Source organism: Macaca thibetana, chromosome 12, assembly GCF_024542745.1.
Source record: "Macaca thibetana thibetana isolate TM-01 chromosome 12, ASM2454274v1, whole genome shotgun sequence".
In the NCBI taxonomy this organism is placed as follows: domain Eukaryota; kingdom Metazoa; phylum Chordata; class Mammalia; order Primates; family Cercopithecidae; genus Macaca; species Macaca thibetana.
This window is the reverse complement of record NC_065589.1, coordinates 35584869-35597448: the sequence shown is the minus strand read 5'-3', so window position 1 is coordinate 35597448 and position 12580 is coordinate 35584869.

Genomic DNA, 12580 nt, shown 5'->3' with positions numbered 1-12580 from the left:
CACATGATCCAGCAATCCCACTACTGAGTATTTGTTCAAAGGAAAGAAAATAAGTATATTGAAAAGGTATCTGCATTCTCACATTTATTACAACACTAGTCATGATAGCCAAGATATGGAATCAACCTAAATGTCCATTAACTGATGAACAGATAAAGAAAATGTGGTATATATACACAATGGAATACTACTGAACCATAAAAATGAAATCCCATCATTTGTGACAATGTGGATGAGCCTGAAGGACATAATTTTCAGTGAAGTAAGTCAGACAAAGAAAGAAAAACACTGCATGTTCTCACTCATGTGTAGAATCCAAAAAAGTTAGGCTCATAGAAGTGGAGAGTGGAATAGTGGTTATTAGGGGATAGGCAGTGTAAGAGGGAGATAGGAAGAGGTTGTTTAATGAATACAAAATTGCAGCTAGATAAGAGAAAAAATATTCTAGTGTTCTAAAGCACTACAGGGTGGCTAGTTAACAATAATTTATGGTATATTTTCAAATAGCTAGAAGAGAGGATTTTGAATGTTCCCAACACAAAAAATGGTAAATATTTAAAGCGATAAATATGCTAATTACCCTGATTTTATCATTACACATTGTATAAGTGTATTGAAATATCTCTCTGTACCCCATTAATATGCATAGTTATTATGTGTCAATTTCAAATAAAAATGGATTTAATTGAATAAGTACTGATTTATTACAGCATAATGAAGACATAGATGTAATAATTACCTGATCATCCCAGATGCAAAACATTGTTTGATAAAGTTCAGTACTTACATTTATAATTTAGAAAATTTTAGAAACTTGAAAAAATATCTAAATGTGACTGGTGAAGCAATTAAGTTAAAATTACAAAATGTAAGGTAGTATTTTTGTGACAGGGCAGGAAATGACTTCTTTTTTTTTTTTTTTTTTTTTTTTTTGAGACGGAGTCTCGCTCTGTCGCCCAGGCTGGAGTGCAGTGGCCGGATCTCGGCTCACTGCAAGCTCCGCCTCCTGGGTTCACGCCATTCTCCTGCCTCAGCCTCCTGAGCAGCTGGGACTACAGGCGCCCGCCACCTCGCCCAGCTAGTTTTTTTTTGTATTTTTTAGTAGAGACGGGGTTTCACCGGGTTAGCCAGGATGGTCTCGATCTCCTGACCTCGTGATCCGCCCGTCTCGGCCTCCCAAAGTGCTGGGATTACAGGCTTGAGCCACCGCGCCCGGCCCGGAAATGACTTCTTAAACAAAACTTGAAAAGCATAAATCATCAGGCCAAAAAAATGAACTAATTTACACTGAAATTAAGAATTTTATTTCAATAAAGAGCATCACACATTAATAGATACCTATCAAGATGAAGAAGATATTTGTGGCATCTAAACCAACAAGGGATTTTTTTTAATATACAAAGATCTAAAAATGGATAAGGAAAATATAACTCTAATAGATAAAATGGGCAAGGCAATTTTACAGAAGAGGAAATCTAGAAAGTTAACAAGCATGTAACAGGATGTTGAAACTCGTTGGTAATCAGTGAAATACAAATGAAAACAATTAGATTGACAAAAAAAATTGACAGTTGGATAATACCAAGTATCAGAGAGGATGTGGGGATGTAGGAACACTGGGACTTTCAGGTACTGCTGAAGCAAAGGCAGGCTATAGGGCAGTTTTTCACTATGTAGTATTATTAACTAGGCATATGTCCTAAAAGTTAGCAATTCCACTCTGGATATGTATCCTGGAAATCATCCTTGGGGTCTGTAAAGTGACATGTACGACCACGTTCATTGCAACATGGGTTAAGGGAGCAGAGATTTATAGGTAACTTGAGTATATGTCACTGTGGGAGTGGATAGGAAAAACGTGATGGAGACACAACATGGAGCATTATGTAGCAGTTGGAAGCAAAGAATTACAAAACATTACATTGTACCCCATTAATATACATAATTATTATGTCAATTAGAAATTAATAAATGTACATATGCTTGGTGAAAAAAGTTGGAAACAGGAGATATATAATATTATTTACAAAAATTAAAAATTTATGCACACAAAAAAATACATATATTTCAAGAACATTTTGAATTAAAAGGATACACATAAAACACATTAACCTAGCTGGAGGGAAATGGTAGTGTTATGAGAATAAAATGAGATATGCAAATAGAAGAAAAAAGGATGAAGGAATGAAGGATGAAAGATGCATTAGTTAGCTATTGTTAAAGTAATACTGCATAATAATTATTAGAATTTCAGTGGTTCGCAAAATAAACATTTATTTCACACCATCTGAAGGTCAGTTTGGAGTTGGCTTATCTAGGTTAGGAACTTGATTACAGGCTAAAGGTTGGGTCCAGGTATGTTCCATATGTTTCTCACCATTCTTAGATTAGTTACTACCAAGTTATGTTTTTCTTGTGATGAAGAGCAGGTGCTCAAGTGTGCAAGCCTAACCATGGTAATGCAATGGGACTAATATTCTGTTAACCAAAGCAAGTTATTCAGCCAAGCCCAAAGTCCAGTGTCAGGAAAAATGTTCCACCCACCAGGAGGAACATTCCTCCTGGCTACAGCAAGGGTATAGATATATAATAATACTACAGGTAGGCTAAATATTTGGAATCAGTAATTCCATCTACCATAATGGTACCTAAGTAGATAGGTAGGTATGTAGGTAGGTAGGTAGGTAGGTAGATAGATTTATGTTATTATATGTGTGCATATAAATATATTCATATATTCATAAAATAAGAAATAAAGAGGAGACTTGCATGGACAAATAACAACAATAAGGCATAAACTGAGGAATATGATAAATAAACTCCATACACTGAAGGCCCAAAAAACCAAACCAAAACACCAAACCACACTAGGAACAGAAGGGAATGGTAACTGAGTAGGAATTCAGGCTGAGTATCAGAGGTGGCATTGCAAACGATTTCAATTAGTTATTGCCATACTCATTATAGGAAGCAAGAGCACAAGGAAAATGTATTACTCTTTTATATGGAACTTGTAAGTGTGTTGGGTTTGTCGTTGTTGTTGTTCTTTGATAAAGATAAGTGATCCCATACTGTTAAATAGAGCTATAATCTGCTTCTGTTGCAAGCAATGCTGCAATATGGTCAAGAATATCTAAAGTTTTGGAGTTCTAATATAAAGTGAGATGAGGCCCACTCTGACTCTATTCTGAGCTGCTTAATGTACCAAAGTCAGCTCTTTGCTGTTTGATATACATTTAGCATACCAGAAGGAAAATCACACATGGATTTTACATAGGGGCCATTAGTGGAAATCAGCTAATAGAAAAAAAAATGGTGAATATGACTACACTTAAATTTAAAACTTCCATTTATCCATAGACAAATCAGCAAATTATTGGGAAAAGATATTTGCAAAGCAATGTGGAATTGATATCTAGAACATATAAGAAACTTTGCAAACAAGCAAGAAAAGGACAGGAAACAAACATTTTTAAAAAATGGGCAAAGCACATGAACAGGCAATTGACAGATAGGAAAATTGAAATAGCTATTGTGTATATGAATGATATACACACTCATTAGTAATCAGAAATGCAAATTTTGGGGTTTTCTTTCAACAAAATGAGATATGATTTTGCACTCATTAGATTGGCAAAAATTAGAAAGTGCTGGCAGGGATATCAGGAAGTTTTGTCCTTACTGGTGGTGAATTATAAATTGGTAGGAACATTCTGTATTACAACCTGAGAAGTACTTAGTGAAATAAAGTATGGATATAATATCACAACTCAAAACTTCCCTTCCTGGATACACACTCTAGAGACTCTTTTGCTCAGATCCACAAGGAAACATGCTCATATAAGATTATTGTGGCATTATTTATGGTATCATAAAGTTGGAAGCAGTCTAAGTATCCACTAGAGAATCTGGGTAACCCATAGATATCCCCTAAGGAAATGAGTAAGTAAAATGCATTACATGCAGGAGTCAGAAATGGTGTATGCCTGTATTGGAAAAATCTTCAGGATTCGGAAAAATGAACTAGATTTATATAGTGGAAGTATATAGAGATCTCAAAAATACTATGTTAGATAAAAATAAGAAAGAAAATGAGATTTATAGGACATTACCATCTACAGAACTTTAAAAATATATATAAATGACACTATACATATTTGTAGATAAACACTAATATACCAAATAAACATATGGAAGGTGGTTTAAAAGGATCTGTAAAACACACTTGAGAAGGTGCTGATGAAAATGTTGCAGTGGGTGATTGGAGATGGACACGAAAGGGCTAACAAAACAAAATAAAATAGGGCTTTGCAAGGGTGATGGTGTTCAATGAATTGTCTCAACTCCATGTACCTAAGCTAATAGATAAACAGCAATGAAGTGCCTCTAACAATTCTATTTCTTTGAAAAGTGCTGTGATCAGAAACTATGTTTTTAAGTTTCTAATGAAGTCCAGCATCAGAAAACACATGAAAATGGAAGAAAATAAGGCCATTTGTTGATTCTCTTAGCCAATCATTCATTTACACATAGCAGTGGGACAGTGCTCATCTAGAGAGATTTTCTATTGGTTTTGATACAAGTTTGCTGCAGATGAGAGAGTGAACAACGGCATTTGTGTAAGTTAAATTGTTTTCTCTTTGTTCACATGCAGTAACTATCATTTAAGGACTAAACACTTATCAAATAACTCCTCATCTCTGACCAAATAGCTGACTGCCAGGAAATGAAATCTGAAAGCATTCCTACATGAGCCAGCCTGCTCCAAATCTCTCTCTCTCTCTCTTTTTTTTTTTTAAACAAATAGAGACATCAAGAAGGACTTGAACTATAAGCAAGCAGAAAGTCAGACTGAGCATCAAAGGTGGCACCTCAAATAATTTTAATGAGCCATCTTCCTACACATTACAGGAAGCACTAATGTAACGGGAGTGCATTTCTCTCTTATTTGGAACCTGTAAATATGCAATTTATTAATAAAGCTAAGTGGAAACCATGCTACAAAATAGTGCTGCGATGTGATTCTCTTCCTACCAGAGCTCCAACATGGGCAAGAGGATCTAATACTCTGGAGCTCTAATATAAAGTAAGATGTGGCCAGGCACAGTGGCTCCCACCTGTAGTCCCAGCACTTTGGGAGGCTGAGGTGAGCAGATGGCTTGAGGCCAGGAATTCAAAACCAGCCTGGTCAACATAGCAAGGCCTTGTTTCTACAAAAAAATAATTTCAAAAAAATTAGTTAGGCATAGTGGCCTGTACCTGGAGTTCCAGCTACTCAGGGGGCAGAGGTGGGAGGATCACCTGAATCCAGGAATTTGAGGCTGCAGTGAGCCTCCAGCCTGGGTGACAGAGCCAGACTCTGCCTCAAAAAAACAAAAATTAAATTTAAAAAATAAAGCGAGATGCAAACCTTTTACATCTGGCTCTACTCTATTCTGGGTTGCTTAACGTACTAGTGCCAGCTCTGTGCCACTAGACATATATTTAGCATATTGGAAGGAAAACCAAAAACAAGGATTTTTACATAGGAGCTAATCTGATAATTATATGGGTATCCAAAAGTCAGACAGTAAGGGATAGTAAAAACAATATAATTAAACAACTTGAATGAGGCAGGGAGACTAGGGGAATCTATCTCTGAGACTGGATGCTGCATACATTTTATCAAAGAAATTCTAAAGAAAAATGTCATGCAGATGCACATTCACTCCCAGACGATTGATGGGAGCTAATGATCCCAGACATCCCCCTTGACCTAGTGTTCCATTTTCAGGGAGAACTCAAATTGCGATTCTAACTGAAAACAGAACAGTTCGAAGATCAGGAAGGATTTAACTTTTGGCAACATTCCAGGTCAATTCTTCCAATTCCTGAGGCTTGGGAATGGAGATGAGCCATAAGAAATTTGGGATCCCTAAGAATGATAATCTACAAATTCCAATTATTTTCGGTTAAATGTTTTGCTGTCAATGTAGCATTTCCTTTTCCCAGAGACTTCCAGGACATTTTTGAAGCCACTCAAATGTTGCCTCCAAAGAGAGGGGCATCTTTAAATCCAGGTCCCAGATGGTGAGGTTGAGGGGTTAAATGAACAGCCCCGGGCCACACACTTCATTTCCAGGAATCAGATGCCAATATGGGATTATCTCTCCAAGTTTCTCACTCTTTGCACAACAAATAAACCTTTCTAGAGTAAGACATATCATATGACATCTGCTGTTTATACAATATGAGAAACTCTCCTGAGCAGTGTACAGCTCTTGGGATATAACATCTACCCTTAGAAGTACCCAGCACATACTCATCTATGACTCCTCTTCATAACAGGGGGTATACATTATGTTTCTGCAGTAGCAAGTAGGGGAGGCTCGTTAAAAGCACTGGCATTGAATGAGCACCGGACCTTCCAAGTCATTAGCAAGACTGAGATATGCAGCAAGCAAGCACGGTGGCTCTTAAAAAGTACCTTGTGTCATTTAAAGAGCCAAACAAACTACTTACTATCCTGAGAAGGCAGTATCATGTGGACAGGAAGAGTACAGACTTTTGAATCAGACTTGGTTTCATTCTTGTACTCCACCACTTACTATCTGAGTGAACTTGAGCCTCCTTTCCCTTGTCTGTAAAAGCGAGGAGGGGGTACTAATTGAATAAGGGTTGAATTTTGCCCCCTGGCCCCAAAGTCCTAACCCCAGTACCTCAGAATGTGACCTCAGATGTAAATAGGATCTTTGCAAATATAGTCACTTGAAGATGAGGTCATTGGGATGGGCCCTGATCCAATATGACTGGAGTCCTTATAAAAAGAGGAAATTTGGACACAGACACACACAGGAGGAAGATAGTGTGAAGAGACAGAGAGAATACCACGCAAAGACAGGGGATTGAAATAATGACTCTATAAGCCAAAGAAGTCCAGGACTGCTGGCAAACCATGAGGACGTAGGAAGGGGAATGGGAGGACCCTTCCTCTGGAGTTTCCAGAGATTGCACGGCCCTGCCATCATCTTCATTCCAGACTTCCAGTTTCCAGAATTGTACAATTGTACAATCATCAATTACCACACTGTTTGTGGTACTTTGTTACAGACAGTAGCCTTAGAAATGAATACATTGTAAATATTAAAAGCAATTCCTTATGTAAAGCATATTGTAGAACCTCAATCAATCCAAGTTCTCTTTTCAAAGAGAAAGATTTGTACATTGGTATGCAGACAAACATGCCTCACTTTCTCCCTTGAGCTCCACTATGATCTGGCCACATGGCAGATGAATCTTTGAGTCTGCTTAAATTCTACAGAGTAGTGCCAGAAATTCTCTGGTTTCCTGAGGGATCTCTGGGTTAGGACTGAGCCAAAATTCCTAGATCTGAATTAGAACAGAAGAAACTCCTGACTGGAACACAAACTGCCATTTATTGAGAAGAGCTGAGATGCTTTCCTCTAAGGGACACTGTGACACAGTGTCAGGCCTAGCCTGGGGCCTGTCCACACTCACCTGCAGGCTTGTCCCTGGTCAAGGTTCTGGGACTCTGTAACCCTCTAAGGAATATCTGCTTTGAGAGGCGGTTTGACACGGTAGCTGAGAGTGGACGCTGGAGTTCAACTGCTTGTGTTTGATCCCAGCTCTGCTATCTGCTGTGTGTCTTTGGGCAAGTTTCTCTCTAAGCCTGTTTCCTTCTCTGAAAAATGGGCATATTGATAATCATACCCAGCTCATAAGCTTGTGGTGAGGATTCACTGAATTAACCTACTAAAGCTTAAGGATTGCTGTCAAGTTCCCAGGGTGCCTAATATTGTTTCTGCTGTTGCCATTAAGATCAGGTCCCTGCCTGCCCTCCAGTCCTGACAGCTGGCTTTCTAACCCAAAGCCTGAAGCCTTGTCTTAATGGCTTGCTAGAGAACCAGGGCCTGAATCAGACTCTCTCTGCACCCTTCCACCATTGTCAAGGGAGGGAGTGTGGTGTCTATGACCCTTCTGTCTCCCTAAGACATCCCTGATGCTATTCACCTGCCAGGATGTCTGAATGCTTCGAACTCTCTACCCCTGTGCTCACCCCCTCATGGTGCCATCTTAGGACACTCTGTGTTAACTCCTCCAATGGCAGGAAATGATTGGGCTGTCACCTGCTCCTGCTAACTGGAATGGACTTGCTTCACATCTCAGCAGCTGGACAGTCCCTAAAAAATCTGCCCAGACAAGCAGGCTGCAATGCCTCCTATGTACTCTAGCTTCCTGCAGTTAAAGGAGCCCTGTCTAACCATGAGACTGGATGTTTCCACACCCCACCAAAATGGAGTTTGCCTGTTTCAACCACAAAGCTGCCAAAACATTACAAATAGTGGGGACTAGATGGGCACTTGACAGTCTCTAGTTAATAATGGCAAACCCATCACTCAATGGCATTGTATTTAATTTACTAAACCATAAGATTAAGCAGAATGGGAAATTCAACATTTGGAAGACTTTATAAAAGATTCATTTTGCAACATTCATTCTCTCTAACTGCCTCAATGGGTGGTATTAATATTTAGAAAAAACATCAATAGAAAAATATAAAGTCAAAAAAGTTTAGGTCCCTCCTTTCCCTATGATGACTTCATAAGGTATTACTTAAGTTCTACAAAATAAGCAGCTGCAAGGGCAACTGAGCTACAGGAACGCTTAGGGAGCAAGGCTTGTTATAAGTGAAGGTTTGTCAAGTACTAATTATGTTCCTAACTATGCTAAATGCTTGATACACATATATAACTGAATCATCATCATAAACTTATAAATTAGGTACTAGTCTTTTTTCTTACAGATAAAGAAACTGAGACACAAAAGAGGTTGAATAACTTGACCGAGATTCGAAATCTATTGTAGGTGAGATTTTAACCTAGACCAAAGTCCAGACCCTGCACACTAAGACATAAAACTCTTCTACACTCTTTCTTCCTTTTCCAGTTGATTTTGGCTGCTACAGCATGACAGTGTCCCAACTAAGCATGCTCCTTCTAAACACATTCAGTGACATTTGCTTTTGAGAGCCACAGCCAGCAAACACTACCCTCATTGTCTCCAGCACAATGCAAAGTCACCATGGCCCGCAGCGAGTTCCTTTTCAAATTCATTAACTAACCTTGGTAGAGGCTGGGATGGGGCAAACACTAAAACTGGTTCTCCCAGCCAGCAGCCAGCTTGGACAGGGGCAGAATGTGATTGGGACTTGCCTTAGCATTAGAGGCGATGGTTCACCTCAAGATGAGATAGGCTCTGAAAAGTGATCCTTGGAGATTTCAAATATGTTGATGAAAATGGGAGTGGTGGAGGAAATGGTGAAAATTTTTAAGAATTGCAGGCAGGAAATTAGTGGCAAAAGCTACTCTCCACCCTCTGCCCCCAAATCAGAGAAAATGGATTTAGGAAGTTGTGCCTCAACCCCATTCCTGTTTCCTCCCCATAAATCTACCCCCTAAGTAATCCTCAGGGAATTGGAGTGGTTGCTTTCTCCCTGGCAATAACGGGAATTCCAACTACAGGACCATTAGAAGACACCCAGAACTGCCAGTAAAATGTTTCAATGACTTGACTTTATTGGTTTTATAAAACAAGGGAAAGAAATCAGAGACAGTCCAAGATCCTCGCCAAGACGTGAAGTCTCTTTATGAAGTAGACTGCAGGGAACCGTGTGGGCTCCAGATCTCTAGTGCTTCCTCCAATGTGCTGCTTTTAACTAATGCCATCTGCGCGGGGCCCTGTGGTCTCAGGAACACCAGCTCGTGACACAGACTTGAGATTTAGTCGCCACTTCCCTGAATATTTGTTCTATGTTTTTGAGAGGATCCACTGTTTTTTCTGAGCCTCAGTTTCCCCATTTGACACTTTCAGGTGATACTGTGTTTCTACCTGTTTCAGTCATAGGTAAAATTTGAGGTCTTAGATGGCAGCCAAACACTTAGAAATGCGATGGATTTTTCCCTTCCCCACTTTACACTTCTAGGTTGCTGTTTGAAGCCTCAGCATAAATTATCTCTGCTCTTATTGACTCCCTATTGCAAATGGGGGTGTGTGTGAGCGTGCGCACATGTATTTGTGAATGCGCGTGCCCAGCATGTCTGTCTCCTTTTCATTCTTTCTTTGTTCTTTCCCAAGGCTTCTGTGAGAGTAGCAAATAGAATGGAATGTCCTTGTCCAGCCTGCTCCCCCCGCCGTTAGGATGAGGGATGGACCACTTCTTACCGCCACCTTCTTTCATGCCCCCTCCCCCATCCTCATCAGTGCAGTTGATGAAATGAAAGCTGAGGAAGAGTGATTCGATTATTGCCTGACCTTTGCCGGTGCTGGAAAGTGTGTAGATCCACGTGCTTTCCTCCAGTCCCCATTGGGGCTTTTCTGGACATGTCCCCATAGGAGCCCTCCTGCGGCTGGGTTAAATCAGCCTCAGTGGGCTGAATGTGGTTCAAAGCCTAAGCGGACCCTCCCGCTAGCCCCCACCCCCACCCTGCTTTATCCCATGTGGCGTTCATTACAAACAACAATTACTGACAGTAATTAGCTGTCCGGAATAACAAGGACGTTGTATTTTGCTCAGCTTTAGTGCAAAGGCGCATGAGCAAATCTTATTGTGTTTCAGCACAATAAAGTACATCTGAAAATCCCCTTTTAGAATTTTGGAAAACATGACCCATGCTACTACTTCTTTATAACATGTAGGAACAATTCCTCTCTTCATTAGGTTGGATTTTCCTTTTGGGTAGAGCACAAACAGGTGGAGAGAAAACTGATGTTTAAGAAAACTGTCACTTTGTCCATAATTTTTTGACAATCCTAGTGCTTGATTGGGAATATTTTACCAGACATCCGCTGTTGGATTTCTTGGATTATACACCTTCAGGTGGTGTTGAAATTGTCAATACTGAATCAAAAGCAACAATTAAATACGAAGCAAGAGAAGAGAAAGGGTGAGAAGTTACTACTCTATTTAAACCACTGGAGGGGTTGGAAAGCCGACTTACCAAAATAGCAGTAACAAAAAAAAATCTGAAAAACAAATTCACCACCAAACAGTTTCTACTGCTCCATTTATTTCAACTAGTGTGGTATTAATAGAACGCCTAACAGCAGGGAGTAGGAAAATAAATGTATTCTCACTCACAAGGGAATGACTAAATGACTCACAAATGCAAAAATAAATAAATGGCTCCCTATGAAAATCTGAAACTATATTACCCCAACTGAAGCAACTAAGCTTTTTAACTGTAACCTAACATGTTAAATTCAATCAGTTTTATTTGAGGCCATAGATAGATCGAGCGATCAATCTCCATTATCCTGGGCTTTTTTTCATCTTCATAGTGCTATTTTTCTTCCTACGAGACATTTCAGTTCATTTCCTTGAGCCTTCTTCAGTTTAATGGCTGATTTTCAGACCAAAAAAAAAAAAAAAAAAAAAAAAAAAAAAAAAAAAAATCCCCTTCCTCTAGAGGGAATGGAGAAAAATAGAGCAATGAAAAAAAAATTTTTTTAAGAAGGGCATGTCTTAATTCTATGTAGTAGAGAGAAGGAGGACACAATGTGAGGAAAAGATAACAGGTAGATAAATAATGTGTATTATAGCTGGTTTCAAATGCTATGTTAAATGTTAACAGGTGCTGCCTCCTGACACTATAAAAAGATCAACTTTTTCTCTCCTTTATAATTTGTGAACAGGTAGGCCCTGAGGACCAGAATGAGGTCATGCCAATTAACTCAATCACTCTGATTCCTGCAATCAGAGTGATAATGACATCCTTAGCAACCATCCTATCACTATGGCACCAGCCCACTGCTGTAAAACCCCTCTTCATCTACACTGGTTGTAGGTTGGGTGCCAAAGCTGTGATCCTAAAATACACAGGCTGAGAATTTACGGTAAACCTTCCCCACCACCCCACCTCATCCAGGGGCATGACATCTTTCCTCTCTCAAAAGAGGTGCAGTGAGAAAATAAAATTTTTATTGGCTTCAAAAGTTAAGTTTTGGGGCTTTCCCCAAACCTATATAAATCATTACTTGGCTCTTTGGAATCATCTTCTATTAAGAGAAGCTAATGAGCTTTATCTTTCAACTTTATCCAGCCTGATTACACTGTACATACCTAGTTTCACATAAAAACGATTTGTTACTGGACTGCTTTTATCAATAGACATTAATAGTTACTTCACAGGATGGGAACTGATACTCCGAAGGTAGCAAAACAAAAACCATCAACGACTTCTAGGGCTTTCTTCCCGAGAGTACTTTAAATAATGTTAGTTCCCTAGAGATAGATCAAATATATATAACAAACAAAAGCAGAGCAATCAAGAACATATAGTCCAAAAATATCTAAAAAGTATCTTTGGTGGGCACATTTGCATCAATAAGCTTCTCCGGCTCATAGCATTTCAGACTGAGCCAACTTTCATTATGCTGAGCCTCTCCTATCTGCCCCTCATTACATTGGATACTTTGGGAAATCCATAAAAATCTAAGACACTTGAGTGTATCCTTATCTTCAAGGAAGCAAAAATCTATATGTTGAGAGAGACAGACATCTGAATAACAACAACACAGATCT